The sequence below is a fragment of the Peromyscus maniculatus genome, chromosome 10 (genome assembly GCF_049852395.1).
Source record: "Peromyscus maniculatus bairdii isolate BWxNUB_F1_BW_parent chromosome 10, HU_Pman_BW_mat_3.1, whole genome shotgun sequence".
Taxonomy (NCBI): Eukaryota; Metazoa; Chordata; class Mammalia; order Rodentia; family Cricetidae; genus Peromyscus; species Peromyscus maniculatus.
In genome coordinates, this window is record NC_134861.1 from 35,638,772 (window position 1) to 35,662,209 (window position 23,438).

Consider the following 23,438-nt stretch of genomic DNA (forward strand, 5'->3'; position numbering starts at 1 on the left):
GTCTTTGTTCAAGTAGTCTGTCAGGCTGGATCATCTCAGCTAGCCATCTCAAAATTGTCCTAAGCAGTTTGTAGTCCAAAGCAGATCTTTCTGTGGTGTTAATCAGCTTAATGGCTTTATCATAGTCCATGTGGAATCATCGTTGTAGGATCCTGTCATCTTTTTGAAGATTCCAAAGTCACTGTTAGGCATGGTCATGGTTTCCTGCAGACCTTTTTTTTTTTTTTTTTTTTTTTTTTTTTTTTTTTTGCCTCCTCTGTGGTTTGGAGCAATCACAGTCTGATAAATGTCTTTCTCTCGGAACCATGAACATTCTTCCCTAGAACAGAAAATCTTGACAACAATTTCTCCCCACCATTTGTCTTGCCAAACTTTTCCAAACTGACCTTTGCCGATGCTTTCTTTTTTTTTTTTTTTTTTTTTTTTTTTTTTTTTTTTTTTTTTTTTTTTTTTTTTTTTTTTTGGTTTTTCGAGACAAGGTTTCTCTGTGTAGCTTTGCGCCTTTCCTGGAACTCGCTTTGGAGACCAGGCTGGCCTCGAACTCACAGAGATCCGCCTGCCTCTGCCTCCCGAGTGCTGGGATTAAAGGCGTGCGCCACCACCGCCCGGCCTTTGCCGATGCTTTCTTGTAACACGATGGTCCTGGCAATTCTTCTGAACCAGCAGCAGTAAACCCTTCGTCCCAGGTAGCAGCATCACCGTAGTCACCAACACGATGAGAAGGATCTGGCAAAGTGGAGCAGTAGCCACTGCTTCCATGGTCCCACCACTGTTTGTGGCTCAGTCCAGGCCAAAGCTGCTCCCAAGCCTCCTAGGCCGGCCTCAAACTCGGGATCCTACTGCCTCTGTCTCCTTCATCAAATCCTACCGGTGTGTGCCACCACAACCGCCTGAGTGTAGCTTGGGCCTGAGCTGGGGCTCACAAGGCCACAGGCAAACAGCTTTTTCATGAATTCGTAACACGAACGTTGGGCGCCAGATGTAGAAGGAACCTTAAAAGTTCTTATTAATGAAATCAAACCTGAGGCGAGTTATTGGGGTCCATGCTGGTAGATCAGAGAGACAGAACAAGCCACAGCTATCTCACCTCGCCGGATCCTCAGCTGGTCTTGTCTCCTCAGACTGGAGGCCTCTGAGTCCTCATCCGGAATGGGTCTCAGCTACCATTGGCCTCTGCCCTGGGGTTTCTTCCTTGCCCGCAGGGTTCACATCCTTCTCCAGCAACATGAGTCTAAAGGTGGCCACTTTTTCCTGAATCTGCTGTTCTTCGTACCCCTGCTCTTCCATCATCTCCTCCAGCTCGAGGCATCGCAGCTCCACGCGCCGCTTGTGCTCGTGGTCCAGGATGTCAGGATTAGGACGCTTCACCAGGGCAGCCTCCAGGCGCCTCAGTTCCTCCTCTCCCTTGTAGTCAGGCCGCTCACCACGGCGGCCCCGCACCAGGGACAGGTTGCGCTGGACATAGCCATTGGTGCCGCTGCCCCGGGGCGTCGGCAGCCCGATCCCGTTGTACATGGCCCTGTGCCCAGGGGGGCACCACCGCTCCTGCCGCCGCCACCGCCGCCGCCCCCGCCGCCCCCGCCCAGAGGTCCTGCTGCAGCCAATGCTGGAGTGGAGGAATCCCTCAGGGCCTGAAGCTGCCGCCTTGCAGGTCTGCCTGCCTCTGCAGCCGCAGCCCCCCGACTTTTGGGTGCCAGATGTAGAAGGAACCTTAAAAGTTCTTATTAATAAAATCAAACCTGAGGCGAGTTATTGGGGACCATGCTGGTAGATCAGAGAGACAGAACAAGCCACAGCTATCTCACCTGGGCTGGATCCTCAGCTGGTCTTGTCTCCTCACACTGGAGGCCTCTGAGTCCTCATCCGGAATGGGTCTCAGCTCAATTACTGCTCAAAAGCCTGAATGCTTAACCAGCCAAAATGCTGCTAGTTTCTCGTCCTCATGCCTTATATATCTGTCTGCTTTCTACCACCACTCCCTCGGATTAAAGGCTGGCTTTCTGGGGTTAAAGGCTGGCTTTCTGGGATTAAAGGCATGTGTCACCATGCTTGGCTATTTCCTATGTGGCCTTGAACTCAGAGATCCCGAGGGATCAGCTCCTGGTCTTCAGGGTCCACCCCTAACATCCTCATGTCTAGATTCCTAATTTCAGGCCAATGTTGGAATGTTGGACATGTTTAGGATTCTCCTTGGAGTCACACACAAGTCAGCTTTGGTTGTCTTAGGATTTCAGCCAGAGTCTTATCTTTCTAGGTAGAATTTAGCCTTCACTTTTAAGGCCATGACATAGACCCTTCCACTGTTTCTTTGGATCTCTGGACCTTATGCCATTTGGAATATAAATTATTTTCACAGCTTTGTGTGGTGCTGGTGGCTACAGGTTGAGTTTCAGAGCTAGAAGCTCTGGGCAGGTTATCTAATCCTGGGCTGTGTAGAGACATCAGGAAGCTTCTTCTGAAGGTCCCGGTTTCCATCCCTTTGGGACTGTGTCAGGTGACCATGAACATAGTGTTCTTCAGGAGCAGGAGAAAGTGCTGGCTCTGGAAGTGCTTTCAAGCCTCACTAGATGTGGGAGTTCCGTTTGTGACCTTCCTGTGTGGGCTGTTTGCCACAAGCGAGGATTTCAGAACCTAGTAGACACTGACAAGTGAAGTTCTATGAGCACTATGTCCAGCTGCCCAATAGAGCCTGAATGTAGAGTTTCACAATAGCTCCTATGTTGGAAGTATCAGTGTGTCCCCCTGTCACAGAGGTTTTAGGACCATTGCTGCTCTTGGTAATCCTGTGAAAGAAAAGGGCATTAGCTTTCCAATCTTGAGTGCCATGCCCTGGTCTCTCCTAAAGCCCAGCTTGCAACAGACTCTAGGAAGGGCCTAGGTCAGTGCTGGCCTGGATTTTAGGAATGCAGAGTCCATCCTGAGGTTTTCAAAAGTGGAGCACTCATTTTGGACCATGGAGTTTGAGGTCCTAGAAACAGAGTCTAGTATTCCATTCTCTCCACAGCCTTTTTGTGGGAAGTTCTCTCGAGATTAGTTTCCTTGTCACACTTTATCAATGTATTAAAGTTGTCTGCAATGGATCTTTATAGATGTTCTAAGTTTATATCCAAACAGTATTCCATAATTGGACTGCTACAGAAGCTTTGGTAATGCATGGCCCTATCTGGAAGCCTTGTCTGACTTGCTCTTCTAGAGGCTGCCAGGATACTGTGCAGGTATCTCCCACCCATTCTTTTCTAGAACTGAGAGTATTATGACAGGACACATATGGAAACTCACAAAATGACATTTAGGAAGGCTCCATTGTCATCATTTTATTCTTGACATTGAAATCTGACAGCTTCTTGGTTCTGCAACTGTTTGTCATTATTGGAATCATCTTACAGACTAAAACCTCAAGGAAATAAAACTTTTCATGGTGGGAGTTGGTGTCAGTTCCTTTACAATGCTTACTTCACTGATGCATATCACACAGTTAGTACCACAATGAGGACGTCTTAGTCTACGGAACCCATGGTGTCTTTCTGATAGGGTGTGAGGCTGTCTGTGACTTTGGCCGCCCAAGGGGCCACTTTAGAAATAATTATGAAATTTATGCAGATAACTTTTAATTTCATTAATTAGTAATAGTTTCCATAATCATGTGACTCTCCTGGGAGTGTCACAGGAGTGAGTGAAAACACTTCAGCTGTCTTAGTGCTAATGTCTCATCCGAGGTGATGAACTGAAACCTGTGGTGACTTGTTCCTTCATTGGCTCTGGATTTTTAGTATCTACTGAAATGACCTCATGAGATGCTAGAAGTAGTGAGGGAATGAACAATATTACTCTTTTCTGACTCTAGATGAGCAGTGTCAGAAAGATTATGCAGGTCCTCCTGCCCCTCAGGAGCTCTTTCAGGGTTTATTTTTTTCACTTTGTATGTGTCTGAGAACATTTCATTTTGTCATACTGAATAGTCCCCAAATGCTAGTCTGCTCAGAAGTGACTGGCTTCTTGTGAATTACTGGTAGTCAGTGTAGATGGGGCTGTTGCTGTCTAGATCTCTCAAGTTCTGTATGCACTCCAAAATGGCAGCTTATTATTCCAAGGGAACAGAATACTTATTGGATGGGGAAATACTATGCATAGTGGAGTATATTTTACCTTCATAGTAGTTGGTGAAGCCAGCTGTCACCAGAGTAACCAGAAGAGCTAGATGCTATATTGATAGGCAGTATTTCATTGAAGCCTTCTAGATAAAGAGCTCTCAATATTGGCATTAGAGAGTAGAGTGCTGTCACTAATGCTGGTACAGAAAAATGAATCTGCTCCTGTTTGTCAGGCAACAGTGTATGGCCTTTGGTATGAGCTTTTTGAGTATGTAAGGCACCCTCACAGCCACAGTGCAGGCTGTAGCATATGGGATTCCCTTTACCTCCATGTGAGTACTCATTTCTTCAATATGGCATCTTGAGTCAGGTGACAGATCTAATTTTTATCATAATTCCTCATGATAATTAACCGTTTGTTTGCCATCGTGGCACACTGACATTTGAGGATGACATTGGTGCTGGTGAGTTTCTAGGAGTATTCTGTGGACAATGGGCATTTGTGTCCTATCGTGGACTGGGTTGGTATGTGAGCTTATTTCATTTGTAGCTCACCAAGTTCTGGCTATGTTGTAAGTTTAGATCTTTCATAAGATGAGCTACTTCATTAGATGGTAGATCTGGCAGCATCTTTTACCTAGGTAAACATTCTCCCTGTGAGTTGAATTTAAATGTGTCCTTGAGGTGAACTTTCCATTTGTGAGTCTATTTGCCTTGAGATCAATCAAGTCTAAACCTTCCATTTCCTTGTGATACCTGATGTGCATGAAGAATGTGAAGAGGATAAAAGATGCCATCTTCAGTGGGACCTGGTCCTGTGCTCAGTGCATGAGTTGGCTCTTTCAAACCTGGGGCTTATGCAGGGATGTTTGGCTCAGCCTGGCAGGAAGGGACTGGACATGCCTGGACTGAGTCTACCAGGTTGATCTCAATTCTCAGGGGAGTCTTTGCTCTGGAGGAGATGGGAATGGAGGGTGGGCTGGGGGGAAGGGGAGGGTGCGGGAGGGGGGAGAACAAGGGAATCCATGGCTGATATGTAGAATTAAATTATATTGTAAAATAAAATAAAATAACAAGGGAAAAAAGATGCCATCTTGTGGAGGAAATGAGGAGGTGGCATTTGCTTCAGTAACTTTATTATAAAAAGCTTGGAAATAAAATATGCCATATAGCTAACAAGACCCAAAGTTTATAAACCCCAGTGAACTTCTGTACAGTTAGAACAGCCATTCTGAAGGTATGGAACTTCACATGGATTTTATATTTTTACCATTGAATATATTTTTATGGACTTAACCACGACCACCTCACCCCCCAAAATGACCATTAGAACTATGAGAGCAATTTTTATATCTTCTTCCAGGAGTTAATGGTCCATTTCTGTGACTCAGTCCTTCATAGCAAGTAGTATTTCTAAAGGGATCTCTCATTTTGACCAAGTTTATTTCAGTGTTTGGAAATAAGATTTCTGTGGAAACTTCTGGATGCTTACTTGGGGTTTCTGTGACACTCGGGTACCACATATGGGATGGTAGGGATAACAATTTCCTTCTTTCCTCTACTCTCACCCCCCCCAAAAAAAAAAACATGTCCAGCTAGGTGACATTCTTTTATCTTCAGAATTACAAAAGCATTTGTACCCCAGTGATGAGTTCCTGATGTTTGTCCCCAACTTTTCCAGGTCAGGTATAGCTGAGAAAGATTGACTTTTTCCATCCCAATTGAGACTATTTAGTGCATGACTCTTTTGTCTTTTTAAAGCAAGATGATAGTCTCTTTCTGTCACCAGGCATGGGTGCTCATGGGGAGGCTTGACCCACGGGAGGTGGTATTGTCCAGCTTAGACCATCCCTACCTGCTGACAGCATTCCCATAGTTGAAAGAACAAATTTCTTGAAGGGAGGAATCTGATGCATTTTCTGTGGTCTGCAAGCCTGTTATACGTGTCAAGTTAAACTTTTCAGGCAATATTTCAAGTGATAATGAATCACAATAAGCTAGTATACAATGATTATGCAAATCAGATTAACCAAGGAGGAAGGCTCTTGTACCAGAGTTCTAGATGTTACTGTGGTCACCAAAGTTACTGCAAAGCGCCGGGCGGTGGTGGCGCTTGCCTTTAATCCCAGCACTCGAGAGGCAGAGGCAGGCGGATCTCTGTGAGTTCGAGGCCAGCCTGGTCTCCAAAGCGAGTTCCAGGAAAGGTACAAAGCTACACAGAGAAACCCTGTCTCGAAAAACCAAAAAAAAAAAAAAAAAAAAAAAAAAAAAAAAAAAAAAGTTAATGCAAAGTACAATGATGGTATATTTTATACACGCAAAAAGGAGGTAGAAAAGTTTTGGGATAGTTCTGGGTTTACTTAGGTTATTAACAGTTAAGTTGGACCCTCCCAAGCTGTATTAGTCAGGGTTCTCTAGAATCACAGAACTCCACTCCCATCCCCAGGATGGGCTCTGAATTTTCTGTTTTCTGTCTTTATAATTGGAGAACTTCATTCTTGGGTACAGTGGATTCTGATAATCTCTTGATTTCCCCTGCTTCCAGCTGCAGGCTTTCCTCACCATGTCCCTCCCAATTTTCTCTCTCACAGCCCCTCCACCCAGCCCAATTCAACTAGTGCTGCTCTTACATAGATGAGCATGGACCCATTTACTGAAGTGTGGGCAACCTGACCAGGTGGCCATACTTCCAAAGAGAAATGACTCTCCATCTTCCTATACTATCTACCTCCAGTAACTCCTAAGGTAGGACCAGAGCCTCCTGAGCTCCTCCCCTGTCCAAGCTGGAAGGTGGACTGGTGGATCTTGTGTAAGCTTCTAGCCACATGTGCCATGCAACAGCCAAGTCTGGAAGACAGAGTGCCACAGGCCTCTTCCATCCTCCATCTCTCAGTTTTCTGCCACTTCCTCAGGGTTTCTGAGTCTTGTTGGGATAAGGGCTGGTGATAAAAATGTCCTAGTTAGGGCTGAATTCTTGCGCCACTTATCTTGGCCCTTTTGACTGGTTATGAAGTCCTCGTGTGTTTTGGAACAGTGGTTGATGGTGTTACATTTGTTTATGCTGTGGATATTTGTTAATGGTGCAAAGACATGTTGCTTTGTGTTGCATTTGTTTAACTCTGAAGATGTGTGACTTTGAATGTCTAAAACACTTGATTGGTCTAATAAAGAGCTGTACAGCTAATAGTGAGAGGAATAGTAATAGGCAGGAGAAAGGATAGGTGGGGCTTGCAAGCAAAGTGAAGAAACAGGAGGACAAATCTGGGAAGAGAGATTGAGGCACAAAAGAGAGTGAGGTCACTAAGTGCCATCAGCCACTCAGCTATAAGTATAGTTCAGAATAAGAAGTAAAGAAAGGAATATAGAACAAAGATAAAAGACCACAGCAAAAGAGTAGACATGATAACTCTAGGAGAGCTGGCTAGAAATAAGCCAAGCTAAGGCACCCATTCATAAGTAAGATAAGTCTTCATGTGATTTTTGAGCTAGGTAATGTGCCCCCAAAGAGCCAAAGAGTAACTATACCCATGTTAAGAGAAAGCTTTTCTGACCAAGAGTGAGAGAAGCCCAAATCTTCATCTATACAATACTTGAAGGCAGTTTATGACATGACCATTGAACAAATAGTGTTTTGTTTTTCCTTTGACTGTTGTGAAAGACAAGGTAGGTGTGAAGTTAATAATGAGTTGAATGTGAGATCAGGCCTCAGTGCTTTGCTTTACTCTTGCTATTGGCTTAGTCTCAGTCCTTGGACCATTTGTTTCCAGGTGGTTATGCCGTAGAAAGTAGATTAAAGATGGAGAGTGGGTGGCCCCTTTGCACATTGACTTGAAGGTGTCAGCAGCATCCCAGAACTTGGGGGGAAGATGTCATGCTTCCCTTGTAATAGCATGGTTGTGTTTTTGGGAGAGATGTTGTATTTCTTTATTCTGGTCACTTCTGAAGGTGGAGCTCTGCAGTTCTCGGGTTTATTCACAAAAGTTCAGCGTCTGAGCACATGTGGTTGCTGTGTAAACCTGGGGTAGAGGTGGCCATAAAGGATGAAGGATAATAAACAGATGGCTGCCAAGGGACAGATGGCTCTGGACCCTTATTGTCTGTTTTTCTGAGGGTTAGCTCATGAGAATCCTGATCCTACCACGTTGGAATAGGCTTTCCTGGCAGTTTGAATATAAAATTCAAATGAGGGAAAAATAACAAAAACAAACCCATAAAACAAAACAAAATAAAACAAAACCCGAGTTCAAAAGAACCAGCAGAAACAAATCTTCCCCCGAAAGGAAAACGTTGTTTCTCCCCCAGCCTGTCAGAATCTAGTTTCCTTACCCCAGCCTTCAGCTTTTCCCAAACACACTCAGGACTTTAAGCAGCTTTATTTTTACTTGCATGTGAGTGAGTGTATTGACAAGTGTGTATGCGTTCACATGTATGCACCTGCATGGAAGCCTGGAGCCAACATCAGGTATGTTGTGAGGTAGGATCTCATGCTGAACTGGAGTTCAGCCAGGGCTAGTCTGACCTTATCTCTTTTGTTCCAGGGATTCCCTGTTCCCACCTCCCAGGTCATCACATCAGCTGGCATTTTCATGAATTCTGAGAATTCAAATCCTGATCCTCACATGTGTGGGGCAACCTGCTGAACCATGTCTACAGCTTCTGTTTGAATCTGTTTATTGGTGGTCTTAGTGCCAGTGGCAAAGGAGTGTGTCCCAGGTGTGTCTGAAGCTGAAGGGAGTTAGCCACACATAGAAAGCATGTGGGTGATGTCTTGAACTTCATGGAAGTGTGCTATTTTTACAGCCCAGGGAAGGCAGCTCCAACCAGTGGACCATTGGCAGCTGGTTTAGTGATGTACACTGTCTTTTGCCTCATATCTTGTCATCAAGACTTTATACAAAATACATTAAGAATGGCAGGATTTTGTATCAGAATTCAGAATTTTTAAATTCTGCCCCACTCTAATATTCTTGCCTTCTGTCTCCTAAAGTGTGGCTACCTAAATATATCTCTGATAAGTGTCCTTGCTTGTGGGCAAAGATGGCTATAATGGTGTCTAGGCATAAATTTGGTGTACTCATTGTATGGAATTCCACATTGTATTGGATCCAAGAACTAAGCTTCTCTAACTAAATTTGGAAAATTTCTAAGAAGACTTGAGTTGTACTCATAGTAAATTAAATGTTGACGTACACAACGCAGTGATAATTATAAAAATGTCTAGATTCCTAGAGCTTACCAAGTGTATGTATTATACACAGCAAGCTTCTTGGTTTGTTGGGGTAAAAATTGATCTGGGATTAGCAGCACTGTTATCTGCTACAGACTTAAAGCTCATTGAAAGATCAAAATTAGTTCAGTAGGGAAAGCAGGCATTTCGAAAGAAAGATAAGTTTTATTACTGAAATTAGATCCCACAGCATGGAACCCAGGTCCTAACTAAGGTCCCTGTAAGCTGGAAAGCAGGGATGCTGATGGGAACAATTGAGCCAGAGTCACAGTTGAGAGCCCAGGGGATCTGGAGACATAACCCAATGAGGATGAAGATCTGGTTGCTAGAGAGAAACTGGGATATATCTCCCACTTTGAGGGATGAAGTCCAGATAGCCAGAAAATAGCTATTACCTTCACTATTATGAACAATGTTGCTTTGAACACTTTTGAGCAAGTGTCCTTGTTGTATGATGGACATATTCCCAAAGGATGCTCAGACAGTAACAGTTACAGGTAGGAAAGTGATTGATTTGAGCTGCTTTATGACATTGAGTGCAATCATGAGTTCAATGTAAATGTGGTCCCATCTCTATAAAAGTAACATATATGTTATTGGGACTCTCCTGAAGGGCAAGGTAGAGTTTCTCTTTCAACTAGGTCAGATTTGTCAAGTGGTGGTGAAGTGACTCAAGGACAGCCATTGAGAAGTCATTGTTGAAGTTGATTTTGGTGACTTAGCAATGTTGACACATGACAGCCAGAAGGGTACTTGATTGGAAATGCCCCAACCTACAATCTTCCCTTTCCAAGGTTTTAAGGTCTTGGTGAGTCCCATACATACATGGGACAGTACCACACCACTGAGGTGCAAGGGTGTGAGCTGATGCAGGTCCCGGCTCAGGGTAGATGATTAACTTCTCCCTGTGAGAGTTGGCAGTGTGTGATGGACTGGGTCTCCAAGGGGGTCTTCAGTCACCTATCGGGGAAGAAGAGATGAGTTCTGGCAAAGCATGTTGAGAGTCGTTGGTGGGGTGTTGATGTCTCATTCAGGGCCCCAATTGGCACTAAGTCAGATGTCCTAGACATTGACCTCTTGTGTGGGCAGTTTCTACTGGAGTTTTCTCACTCAAATCACACCACTCTTTACCACAGGCTGTCAGCATCACTGTTGGACTGGCCCAAGCCTGAGAAGAGTGATGGACACCTAATACTTCCCCAAATGTTGGTGACATTCCATCTCCCCTGTGATGTGACCCGTCCAGCAGGCCAGGTTATTCGAGGGTCTCGAGGAGGGACCACCTGTGAATCAATGGGGGGCGAGAGGGAAAGGAGACCAAGCGCGTGAAGAAAGACAAAGCAGTCTGAGTTGCGTCAAGGCCTCGGTTTATTGACTGGTGTTAGAGCTTATAAACAGGGCTTCAGGTAGGGAGGGGGAGCAGGAGTGAGGAGAGGACAAAGAAAATTCCTAAGGAGGGTCAGCAGGAGGTCGCTTTGGTCCCAGGCCCCTGCAGCTAGCTGATTTAAAGAGGTTTATTTAATCCTACATTCCTAGGTTAGACTAAAAGCCTCTTATTTACACGAGGCTTGATAAATCGTGGCAGGTAACACAAGGTTCAAGACACAGCTGTCCAGAGTCGGTCTCCAACAGTGATGGTTCTCTTCATATAGAGCATTTTCAGATTTTTTCTTCTTTCTTCCTCTTCCAAAAAAAAAACACCATGCAGAATAGATGGTTCAGACCTTGAGACTGTAATTCTGTATCCCCTCTCTGGAGGCATGTCCCTTGGGTTCACCAGAAGCACTAATAATAGCTGTGGTGGGTTCTAGAATGCTTAGAGAATCAGGAAGTGAATGTTATGGAATTTTGAAACATTTCATGCAATGTTGCTTTTTTCAGACTTCAGGTTTAACTGTGATGTTTGTCTAACCTTGTGAAAAGGTAAAAAAAAATCTCATAAGTTGAGTTGTATCTGAACCATCAAGTGTTCCATCATGTGGGGTGCCATGGACAGCTCAGTTCCTCCTGTGACCCAGTAGTAATCCAGAACCAGAAAATCTTTTTTTTTGGACAATAGGGAATGGAATTTCTCTGGTGCCCTGGTTGTCTAGAGTGTGGTTTTCTTGCTGTGACTGCATAAGGTTCCATGTAACTTAGGTTTATTAATAACAGTCCCGGTAAATGAGCTCTACTGTTGCATAAGGCCAAGTGGCAGGGCAGCTTGCACCAGCTGTCAAGTCCACTCTGGCTTGTTCTGTACTCCACTTTGACCTATAGATTATGGATCACTTGGTAAAAGGAATAGCAACTCACCACCCAGTGCAGAGTATGTGTGTTCTCATGGGCCAAGGCCACTGATACAGCAGGATTGACTCTTAGGAGATGGACATTTTCTAACTTGTCCTCAGGCCACATTCAACCATCTAATGTGTGTGCAGCTTATTGGTCAGTAGTCTAATGAAATCCCTCAGTGATGGAGCAGTTGCTGTGGATTTATGGTAACACATAGAAAACATGGTGGGTGGTGTCATCAACTTCATGAAAGTATGTTATTTTTACTGCCCAGGGAAGGCAGCTCCAACCAGTGCACCATCAACTGGTAGTTTAGTGACACACACTGTATTTTGTCTCATGTCTTGTCATCAAGATTTAATACAAAATACATTATGAATGGCCGGATTTTGTGTCAGGATTCAGAATATTTTGATTCTGACCCACTCTATTATTGGTGCCTTCTGTCTCCTAAAGTGTGGCCACCTGAATATATTTTTGATAAGTATCCTTGCTCATGGGTAAAGATGGCTATAATGATGTTTAGGCATAAATTTGGTTCACTCGTGTCTACACTGTATTGGATCAAATAAGTTTCTCCTAAATTTGGAACATTTGTAAGAAGACATGAGCTCTTCTCATACTAAATGCTAAAGTACACAATTCAGTGTTAATCATATAAATGTCCAGATTCCTAGAGCTTACCAAGTGTGTGTACTGTACACAGCAAGTGAATCCAACTACTTTGTATTGCTTTTTGGTACCTCATGGTAAAAAGTGATCTCGTATTAGCAGCACCATTGTCTGTTAAAGATTTGAAGCTCATTGTCAAGATCATAATTGGTTCAGGAGGGGAACCAGGCATCTTCAAAGTAAGATACAATTTATATTGAAATTAGATCACACAGCATGGAACCAAGTCCTAACTAAGGTCCCTGTAAGCTGGGAAGCAGGGATGCTGATGGGAGCAATTGAGTCAGGGTCAATGTTAATAGCTCAAGGGATCTGGAGGCATAACCCAATGAGGATGAAGACCTGAAGGCTAGAAACTGGGATGTAGCTCCCACCATGAATAAAAAGAATAGAAAGTCAAGGGACCAAGGGTATAATAACCATTCCAAAGGCTGTAGAGTAGTGAATCATATGGACATGTAAATACCACATGAAGATATAGCCTGACAGCCCATGTATTCTGTGACTGTAACTCCCCCATAAAGATAAAGCCCAAGAGTTAGAGGATGAAACCTGTGAGCTCTGAGGGCCAGGGCATTCATACTTTGCTTCTGGTACTCTTGGTTACCATGCTTCTAACCTTGGAGTTCCCAAGGTAGATAGATATAATCCAATAATTCTACTATCTACATCCATGATGTGGATAGACAGTTCTGCCACACTGTGGTTGGGTGCCCTCAAACGTTGCAGTGCCCCAGAGTGCTCTGCCTGAAATGTTTACCAAGGAAACTAGATCTCAGATGTCCTCAATTGCAGCAGGAATCTTAAAAGTTCTTATTAATAAAATCAAACCCGAGGTGAGTTATTGGGGTCCATGCTGGTAGATCAGAGAGACAGAACAAGCCACAGCTATCTCACCTGGGCCGGATCCTCAGCTGGTCTTGTCTCCTCAGACTGGAGGCCTCTGAGTCCTCATCCGGAATGGGTCTCAGCTGAATTACTGCTCAAAAGCCTGAATGCTTAACCAGCCAAATGCTTAACCAGCCAAAAGCCTAACCAGCCAAAATGCCTAACCAGCCAAAATGCCTCTAGTTTCTGGTCCTCACGCCTTATATATCTTTTTGCTTTCTACCACCACTCCCTGGGATTAAAGGCGTGTCACCGTGCTTGGTTGTTTCCAATGTGGCCTTGAACTCACAGAGATCCAGAGGGATTTCTATCTCTGGAATGCTAGGATTGAAGGTGTGAGTGCCACCATTTTCTAGCCTTTGTATCTAGTGGCTGTCTGTTCTCTGACCCCAGATAAATTTATTAAGGTACACAATATTTTGGGGAACACAATACCACCACACTCAATAGTTTTTCTGTCTTGGTGGCATTAGAATGATTGTGCCAAACTGGTGGTATAATGGTCACCATCAGTGACAATACTGTATCTACTATGGGCAATCAGGTCTTACCTATGTGACATGAGGAATTTTGGGCACTTCTGGAGCTATAGTATGGCGCATAAGTGACTGATCCTAACACACTTATCTGTAGGACTCTGTCTGCTCTGCCTTTAGGGATGAATCTGTCTTGTTTGTTGTGTCTTGGGAAATGGCTCAGAGGTTCCTATCAGAGGGTATATGAAGTAGAACATAGATGCTCATGGGTCTGACATATACTTCTGTCACCTTAACAAGATGCTTTCTTGTAGCAGGTTGTGTTGAAGCTGAGACCAGGAAACCAGGGTCTCATGACCAGCCATGACCCCCCTTTTTTTTCTTTTCTTTTCTTTTTTTTAGGAAACTGGTAGTTTATTGCAGAGAGAAGTCATCTGTGTGTGTGTAAGGGGAGCTGTTGCCTCCAAGAGTGACTGTGGACTGTGATGAGCATCCTGGCCTCCAGTCAAGGAGGGTTGACATTATTTGAACCAAAGTCTCTGGAAAAGTCCTCCTGTGGAGGGGGCAGTGACACTGCCACACTCGAAAGAAAGACAGAATCCACAGTTCTGGGAAAGTCTCAAAGGCATTGCCCCAGCTCTTTGACTTCTTTAGTTCTGATTCCGACTAACATGCTCACCAGGAGAAAGCCCAGGACTGTGGTCTGCTCCCTAACACCCAGTGTAGTCACAAGCAAGAAGGCTAATGAAAACATTCTATGAGCTTGAGCCCGTGACCAATGTGTCTTCTCTGCTGGAACCCTCACAATGGTCTTCAGACTCAGTCTTCCAGCTGGGCCAGTGGAGAGAAATGCAATGATTTCCTTTGGATGAGGAGGCTACATGAAGACTTTGGAAGGGGGAGAGACTTGGAGAGCGAGGACATTATGATGGAGAATCTTTGGGCCAGCAGAGCCTGGACACTGGTTGAAGAGACTTGGTATGATCTGGTGTATTTCTGGGGCTCTGAGGAAGTGATCAGCTTTCAAAGAGGAGGCAGTGGCAGTGGTGGCGGAGGTGGCAGCAGCAGCAGCAGGCGGCCCTGGCTGTAGGCATGCAGTGGTTAGAGGAGTCGGGTTGGGGCTCTACTTCTTGGATCATGGAAGGGGACAGAGCCTGGAGTTCTGGGCTGAGAAGGGGTGGGTTGCCCCATCCAGGTGGAATGTCTACTAGTAGACCCTCACTGAGGCCTCAGCTGGGTTGGCAGGATCTTCCCCCTCTTGAGGACTGTGGCTGAAATGTCAAGGTCCAGAGTGGGAGAGAGAGAGAAATCAGGGTACCAGGATCCCATGAAACAAGGAAATGCATCAACTTTCGATTTGATGAAAAAAGCTGGTGAAATTCCATGTCTAAATGTAGGGCACAGGAAAAGGCTGCCACATCCAGGAGCAATCACCCCTGGGCACATACATGGATATTTTGGGGCCTGGGAAGGCTTCTGGCAAGCTATCCCTGCTGGCCCAGGAGACATGGGGAGCCTTCTTGATGGGTCACAAGGTGCTACTGGTCTCAGGCTGGATGATGCTAAAGCCATAGGCAGAAGGAGTCTGGCGACCCAGGGGTCTGGTGCACCCATGGGCATGGGACCTTCCTCCCAGAACTCCCCTGCATTGCGGGTGTCTTTGTGCTCCACTGGCTCCCGAGATGCACCTTCATTCTTCTCTGTTGAGAACCCTGTCTCTGATCTTTCTCCACTGAAAGTGAGAAAACAGAACAAGCCTTTGGATGAAACATAGAGGCCAGGCCAGGGCCACACACACCTACACTCCTAGCACTCTCAAGGCAGTGATCCATCTCAATCTCTGTGAGTCCCAAGACTCCCTGCATTACAAGAGAGGGACTGATTCATTTGACAAGAGAAAGAGAGCCAGGCTGTAGAGCCCCCCCTCTTAATCCCAGTACCTGGGAGTCACATGCTTGTGGTGAATATATTGTGCACCTCAATAAACTGATCTGGGGGTCAGAGACACAACAGCCACTCTATTATACATAGAAGTTAGGCAGTGGTGGCCCATGCCTTTAATCCTAGCATTCCAGAGGCAGAGATGCATCCAGATCTGAGTTCAAGTCCACACTGGAAACAGCCAATCATGGTGACACACACCTTTAATCCAAGGAAGTGATGGCAGGAAGCAAAAGGGTATATAAGGTATGAGGACCAGGGACTAGTGGTTCTTAGACTTTTAAGCCTTTAGGAGTTTAACAGCAGTTCAGCTGAGATCCAACATATGAGGACACAGAGGCTTCCAGTTTGAGGAAACAGAATCGGTCAAGAAATTGGGAAGGCGAGGATGGTTGTGGCTTGTTCTGTTTCTCTGATCTTTCAGATTTACCCCTGTAGCTGGCCCTGAGGTTTTTTTGAATAAGACGTGTTAGAGATGTGTGTTACACACGTCTTTAATCCCAGCACTAGGAAGGAAGTGAAACAGCGGGGCGGAGAAAGATACATAAGGCTCGAGGAGACAGGACCTAGAGGCCTGTTGGCTATGTCCTTCTTTTTTTCCCCTTAGTGCCTCTCAGCTGAGGACTCAGAGACATTCAGTCAGAGGATTTGTGGAAACAGGATCTCCCCTTTGGGGCCTGAGAAGCCGCAGTGGTGACCTGTGGAGACAGAAAAAGAAAACTGTCAAGGAACTCAGACCCCTGAGGTACTTGTTTCTTGAACCAACTTGAGGAGTCTAGACCGGGTCTAGATCAAGGGATGACAGCGTCGAGATAGCTATGGCCTTCCTCAAGGAGTGTGGCCTCACATTAACCCAGGTGTCCCCAAGAGGGATCGATGACATCTTTGAATGCCTGTGAAACATTCTCCATGAGTCTGAGGTGGACAAAAGAGTTCAGTACATGATTGAAGTGATGTTTGCTGTCCGGAAGGACAGATTCAAGGACCACCCTGTTATTCTGAAAGGACTCGATTTAGTGGAAGGAGATGATCTGTTTACCCACAACTCCTCTAAGAGGATGACTATGATCTAGATGATGATCTCAAGGTTTTCAACATAGATCCTAGTTTATGGTAAATAAAGAGAAATATAAAGCAATTAAAATGAAATTCTTGATGGACACAATGATTCAAACACAGACCCAGAGGCTGGAAGCAGTGAGGAGGAGAAGGAGAAGGCAGAGGAGGAAGAAGAAGATGGAGAAGAGGAGGGAGGACAAAAAGTATCCATCCCTGACAAAACAGAAACAGATCTAGTCTCATTTCACCATACAGTATATCGTGCTCATCAGTGCAGTTTAGATGCTGAGGAATGTGCACACAAGGTGCTGAAAATGGAGTTGGCTGAGAGCCAAACACAAGAGCTGTGCAGAGTGATTGTTGATTGCTGTGCCCAGCAGAGGGCGCACCAACTATCTTTTGGCTTGTTAGGTGAGCAGTTGTGCATGCTGAGAAAAGAATACTCAGAATTCTTTATGAGGCTATGGAGAGAAGAGTATGACAGGATCCACTGCTTAGAGACTAACAAACTGAGAAACACTGCTCAGTTCTCTGCTCACCTTTTGTGCACGGATTCATTTCTGTGGAGTGTTCTTGACTGCATGAAACTTAGTGAAGAAACAACTACATCATCTAGTGGAATTTTTCTCAAAGTCTTTTTCTAGGATCTATGTGAATCCATGGGTCTTCCTAAACTGAAGGCAAGGTTCAAAGATGAAACTCGACAGCCATTTTTAGAAGGACTATTACCTCGGGACAATCCCCAGAACACCTGGTTTGCCATCAACTTCTACCATTACGTAGGTCTCAGTGGTTTAACTGCTGAGCTGAGAGCAAGGTCTAAGAGACACAGAGCTCCAAACTCACGAAATGCTCAGGAGAGAGGAGGCATAGAGAGCTGGCAGACGAGCATGCTGAGCCAAAGGGGAAGCCATGAGACAGAAGAGTGTCTTTTTCTCACATGGAGAAGCAAAGGACCTGAAATCAGGACAGTGACAGCCTCAGATGAAGATGGCTCCAAGGCAAGGGAAGGAGTCGAGGACAGTGAGGCTCTGAACGTGAGGACCACAGGAATCAGAATGGAGCTGAGAGATGATGGGAAACTCAACCAGATACTCTGAACATTCGAGAGAATCGAGACATCAGGAGATGAAAGGAGAGGAGAGGAAAGTCTCCAGTGAGATGAAAATAATTCCAGTGCCAACTGAATGGACATGACACTCACTCACTTCTAAGGCCTTTTCTACATGGATGGGCTGTATAGAGAACTCTTGTATAAAGTAGCTGTTTGTGTCTGTACGTTTTAAATATCTTTATTATTGGACATGTTTTACGATTGATACTTCTCTAGGTCTTCTGTAAATCATAAAATGGTCTCTCTCAACAGAACGGTGATTGTTATGTTTTGTGAATAAAAGGAACAAATGCTCATTGAAAAAAGTGATATATAGTGTACCCTAATAAAATCTGCCTAGAGGACCACCAAGCCCACGGTTCTCCAGAGATTTCTTGAGTGCGAACAGCAGGAAATAGTAGGACTTAGGTTGTGGAGATAAACCAAAAAAGAATAGCCTGCAGAGGACCTGGAAACTATTCGAATGAGCCCAGATGTCTCTCCCCCAGGGTATTTATAGAGATGACAAGGGGTGGAGCAAAAGACCTCCTCCCCCACACGGCCAAGTGCAGACCATCTCACACACCTGCATTCAGGCCCATGGTCTAATCATCCTCTATGCGGACCTGTTGGGTAACGCCACGAGGAACCTGAAAAATGGGCTCTCACACCCTCCCTGCACCTTCCCATAGCACACATCACAAATGGCTGGACTTGGAGGAAAGGATGAGGTAGAAGCTGAGGTAGAAGACTCTATTTCTTGGCAATGAGGTTTTGGATGTGTAGTTCCTAAAAGCAGATCCCTGTTCATTCATTGCCAACCCCCTCTCTCACAAGTATACAATCCAAGCAGTGCCCCAGCCCGGCCATAGATGTGTCTCAGTCTCTCCACAGCTAAGCTTGCTTTCTGGAAGGAATAAAGATGAGGCTGTCTGTCCTGATTCCTACTGCCGGCTTTCTCCTGACCAGTACACTCTGGAAAAGGAAGCAGCTTCCCAGACTCAAGGCTGAGATCACAGGATTTTCCTGAAGGGCCTGCCTGTTTTCTCAAGACCCTAGAGGTTGGTTTATTCCTGTTCAAGGGATCCCATACCGCACTCACTCTACAGACTGAGACCACCCACCTTCAGCGAGTCAATGCTGCCACCTCTTGGGATTGAGCAACCTCACATCTCTGTGCATGTTGGCCCCTTGTCCAGTGATCATGTCTGCCTGCCTGCGACCACCACTCACTTATCTTAAGCGGCATCTCCCCTAGATTCTCTACAAAACCTGCCAAGCTGCTTCACAGTTCTTCTGTAGTAATTACTGTAGTGTAGTAATTACACTACTGAATGACTTACTGTACTGTGTGATTCTGTAGTGTAGCAATTACCACATCCCTAAGGGGGCTGCATGGAAAGCTGAGAATCCCACCCCTCCACATAGCATACCTGCAAGGCCTTAATGTGCCTGCCCTTCTCCTCCAACATTTCTGTGACCTGCTTCATATGACATCCCATGAACCACCATGGCACTTAGCAAATAATGTGTTCCATACATGGTGGGAGGTGGGAGAAAACCATTGACAGCTTTTCTCTCTCACCTACAACTTGACCCATAAAATAAGCATGTTCTAATAAAAGAAAAAGACGTATCACCCAGGGAGGACATTGAATGTTCAATCAGTGTATAAGCAAGTGTTCAACAGCATTCACCATTTGAGAAATGAAAATCAAAACCACCCATATCTTCAAGAACCAGTGAGAGCCAAGACACCAGCTGCTAATGAGGATGGAGGGAAGGGGCACCAGCTTGTCCACACAGTACTGGGGAAACGTGACACAGTTGGAAAATAGGTAATTACTTCTGAAATTAAATGCATATGGGATGGCAAGATGGCTCAGTGAATAGAGCAACCTGAGTTTAAACCTGGAACTCACATAAAGGTGGAGGAGAGAAGTGACTGAAAGGGAAAAATCAGTAGCCATCTTGAGAGATGCTTCCCCCTCCCCTCCTCCAAAGGTATTTGTTGAGCAGCAGTTTTAGAAGTGATCAGAAATTGAACATATAAGGCTGGGATAATAAATCTATGTATCCTGGACTTGGCAAAACAAGATATGGAGAGTAATGGGCTCGACTGACCAGAAGGTGACCTTAGAGGAGTGTAGGACTACAACAATAAATCTGAATGTGTCAACAAAAGCAGGACATAGGGAATAAAAATTTATATCTCTATAGGTACCCTGAATCCTGTAAGTAATTAGTACCCTTATGCTTACCTCACCCTTAGCCCCCCTGTCAAATCCCAAGCTGCATGTAAACAAGAGACACTGGAGATTGAATATCCAGCCAAAGGCCACAGGTCCTAAAAGGGATGTGAAGGGGATGTGTGGCATGTGAGGAGTGAGGAGACAGTGAGCCTGGAGCTGACAGAGAAGGGAAGGTCAGAGGAAGAGCACTGGGCAACGCTGCTGGCTGGGTGTGAGTCATGGGTGACTGATCACAACTGCTCCAGCAGGCACAGGAAGAACAGACCTCAGGGCAGCAAGGATGGCGCTTGGATACAGCAGGGAGCAAAACAAAGCAGATCTGCAGATTCTACAGCACTCTAATGAAATGTGACATGGCAGCCATGGGGCTCAGAGTAGTCTTGGCTCTTGTACCTTAACACCAGAGTGCTAGGGTTGAATCTGGGGGAAGAGGCATCCAAGAACCCCAAATGTGTTAGGGATATGTAGGTGTAAGAACTCTACAAAGCCTTCAGACCACCCACAATGTGGTGCTAGCCTTCCATCTATCCTGGACTTGGATTCCAACCAGATGGCCTTCCTTCCTGCAGGCCTGAAAGTTTCTGAAAACTCACACATTTTCTTTACTAACACTCTCTCCTAATGAAAATCTAACGCATCTGTGAGAACCAGTAGCCCAATGTACAGGAGGGAGAGGAAAGGGGCGGTGGGGGTGGAGTCAAAGCAGGGTTTGGAGGTTGTGGCCCCGCCCCGGAAGTGACCTGTAGACACAACCAGTTAAAAGGCCTACCAGGTTTTAGTCTAGGGGAGTGGGTGGGGGACATGAAGCTCCTGTAGTCTTCTCACAGAGCAGATAGTCTCTAACCTTCAGCCAGCTTGCAAAAGACTTGAAAGCCTGCAATTAGGGCTTAAACAAAAAAGTCTTGCTTTTCCCTGGGTACACTTAGGAACACCCCTTCCTTGAGGCAGAAACTTTATGAAGTACTTTCTAGACCTGAATTCTCACTCTCTCCCCTCCTGTTCTTAAAACTTCCTAGTAACAAAGAAGATGGCAAGGGTAATTTTTTAAAAGTGTGGTTGGCATGGGGGGGCATGAGGTTTGGAACTGGGTTGGGCAGGGGTAATTTTCCTAAAAGCGGGGGTGGTGTTGTGGGTGAGGGTTGGAACTCTTAGTTGGGCAGGGGTAATTTTCCTAAAAGCAGGGGTGGGGTTTCGGGGAGTGGCCTGAGGGTTGGAACTCTGTTGGTAGAGGGGAAAGAAAGCAAAGCATGATGCTTGTTCTCAGCCTCATGATGGTTCCCTAGGACAAAGTGAAGATTCCTGGCTACATGTTTGAAAAGCTCTGAAACCCTAGTTGAGAAACCAGAGAATTGATCTTTCAAAGGGGAATGCTTAGAATTTGCCTTAGATGAAAGTCAAATTCTGCTTTAGAAGTTGGAGCCAGGTTTGTCCTGCTAATTATCTGCAGGTCAGACCGACCCCTTCTCTTGGTTCACCTGGGTACCCACCCGTTTCCTATCTGGGCTGATCTTAGCTCAGCCTGTTAAGTTGATAACTAGTTAGTGGTTAGATGAATTTACAGCCTACAGGACCAAGTTTCATAGGAGAATGTTTTTAAACGTCCTTAAGTCCTATGTGGGAGCCTCAGTGTTACTTGAAACTGTGTCATTTTCCTTAGTACCTGGTCTGTTGTGCTCTGACACATCAACATTGAGGTTCTGGGAATGCTACCTCCTGCTCTGTGACATCTGTTGTCCACTAGGATTGCGGGTCTAGGGGTCCTACTTGGTTAACTCCTCTCAAAACTATTGACTTAGTCACAACTTTTCTTAATGAGTCTCACCTGCTGCAACCTTGAAACTATAACCAATGAGTCCCACCTGCCCTAACTTTGAATCTGTAACCAATGAGTCTCACCTGCCCCAACTTTGAAACTGTAACCAGTGAGTCTCACCTGTTGCAAACTTGACTCTATAACCTGTATGTTACCTGCCCCAGCCTTGAAACTGCAACCTTCTAGGGCCCTAGCCTGCTTGTCCCCCACTTGCTCTGTTGCCCACTTGATAGCTGACATTAGTCTCAAGGCTTGGACAGAGAACCTCCAAACTAATGTAGCTCCTTAACTACAGTTATTACTTAAAACAGCCCCTTTGTTACTCTAGCTACCTTAATCCACAGTGTAGATGAAAAAAATGTGGCTGGCTCTGGTCTAAGTCTGTGCTAGAGATGTTTTCTCTAACAGCAAGATGTCTCTCCTCGGATTCTGGGACAGAAGATCATGTAGGCTGTGAGTTTCTGATCTACTAGAATCAGAAAAGTTGTTAAAGATGACCTTTGTAGGGCTGGAGAGATGGCTTAGCAGTTAAGAACACTGAGTGTTCTCCCATAGGACCCAATGTCAATTCTTAGCACCCACATGGCACCTCACAACTGTTTGTAGCTCCAATTCCAAGGAATCTGGCAGCTTCCCAGACATAAATACAGGCAAAACCACAAATTCAAAGAGGGAAAATGTTATAAAAATACATTCTGAAGCCTACAGTGAGGGAGGGGAAAGAGGACATTCATCTCAGTTGGCCTGGACTTCTGCTTGAACAGCTACCTTCAATTTAAAGACACCTGTAGACAGCAGTGGGGGCATCTGGGTCCAGAGAAAAAGTAGGTGCAAGTGGTCAGGCTAATTTCTAGAGATTAAAGTCTTTGTACTGACATCCTCATCGTCCACATTCAGGCCTTCATCAAATCGGTCTTCAAGAAAGCACCAAGCTTGAATCTGTGGATCTCTATCTTAATAGTGCTACCCTGCTCTCTAAGCCTGTCTCATGTCACCTGTGCCTGTCTTAGCCAGTTGATTCTGCTCTACATAGAGTCCACCCTTTACAGCCAGTGTGATCTTTTTTTTTTTTTTTTTTTTTGGTTTTTTCGAGACAGGGTTTCTCTGTGTAGCTTTGCGCCTTTCCTGGAACTCACTTGGTAGCCCAGGCTGGCCTTGAACTCACAGAGATCCGCCTGCCTCTGCCTCCCGAGTGCTGGGATTAAAGGCGTGCGCCACCAACGCCCGGCTCAGCCAGTGTGATCTTACTTGGCTCCTTACCCCTCTACTCAGCTTTTGGCCTCAAATCCTGGAGTTACCTGTTCTGCTTGGCTTTCAGAGATAATAAAGGGTGTGGTTCTGCTCTGCCTAGAACCTACCACAACCTCCTGTACCTGCTCTTCTAGGCCATTCCAGAACCTCCATTTGAGGTCAGGCCCCTTTACAAGCTACAGACTGTGGTGTTCAGCACTGGTTATGGCATTTCTCCCTTCCCCCATTAGCACAGAACATTCCAGACAATTCAATGTAGCTGCTGGTTGTCATTGCCATGAGGAAATTGGCAGCATAAAATGTCACAAGTGTTCATTCAATAGCAATGTTGATGCTGACTCTAAAAATGGAATTACCTCTGGGAGAAATGAGCTTCAAGTACTTGTTAGATTCTGGGACAG

General features: G+C 45.3%; 2 pseudogenes; one reads left to right on the forward strand and one right to left on the reverse strand.

Moving 5' to 3' along the window:
• Window positions 1-751: 751 nt before the first annotated feature.
• On the reverse strand, window positions 752-1,556 carry LOC143267583 (serine/arginine repetitive matrix protein 2 pseudogene; annotated as a pseudogene).
• On the forward strand, window positions 1,514-17,749 carry LOC102921319 (pre-mRNA-splicing factor CWC22 homolog pseudogene; annotated as a pseudogene).
• The last annotated feature ends 5,689 nt before the right edge of the window (window positions 17,750-23,438 follow it).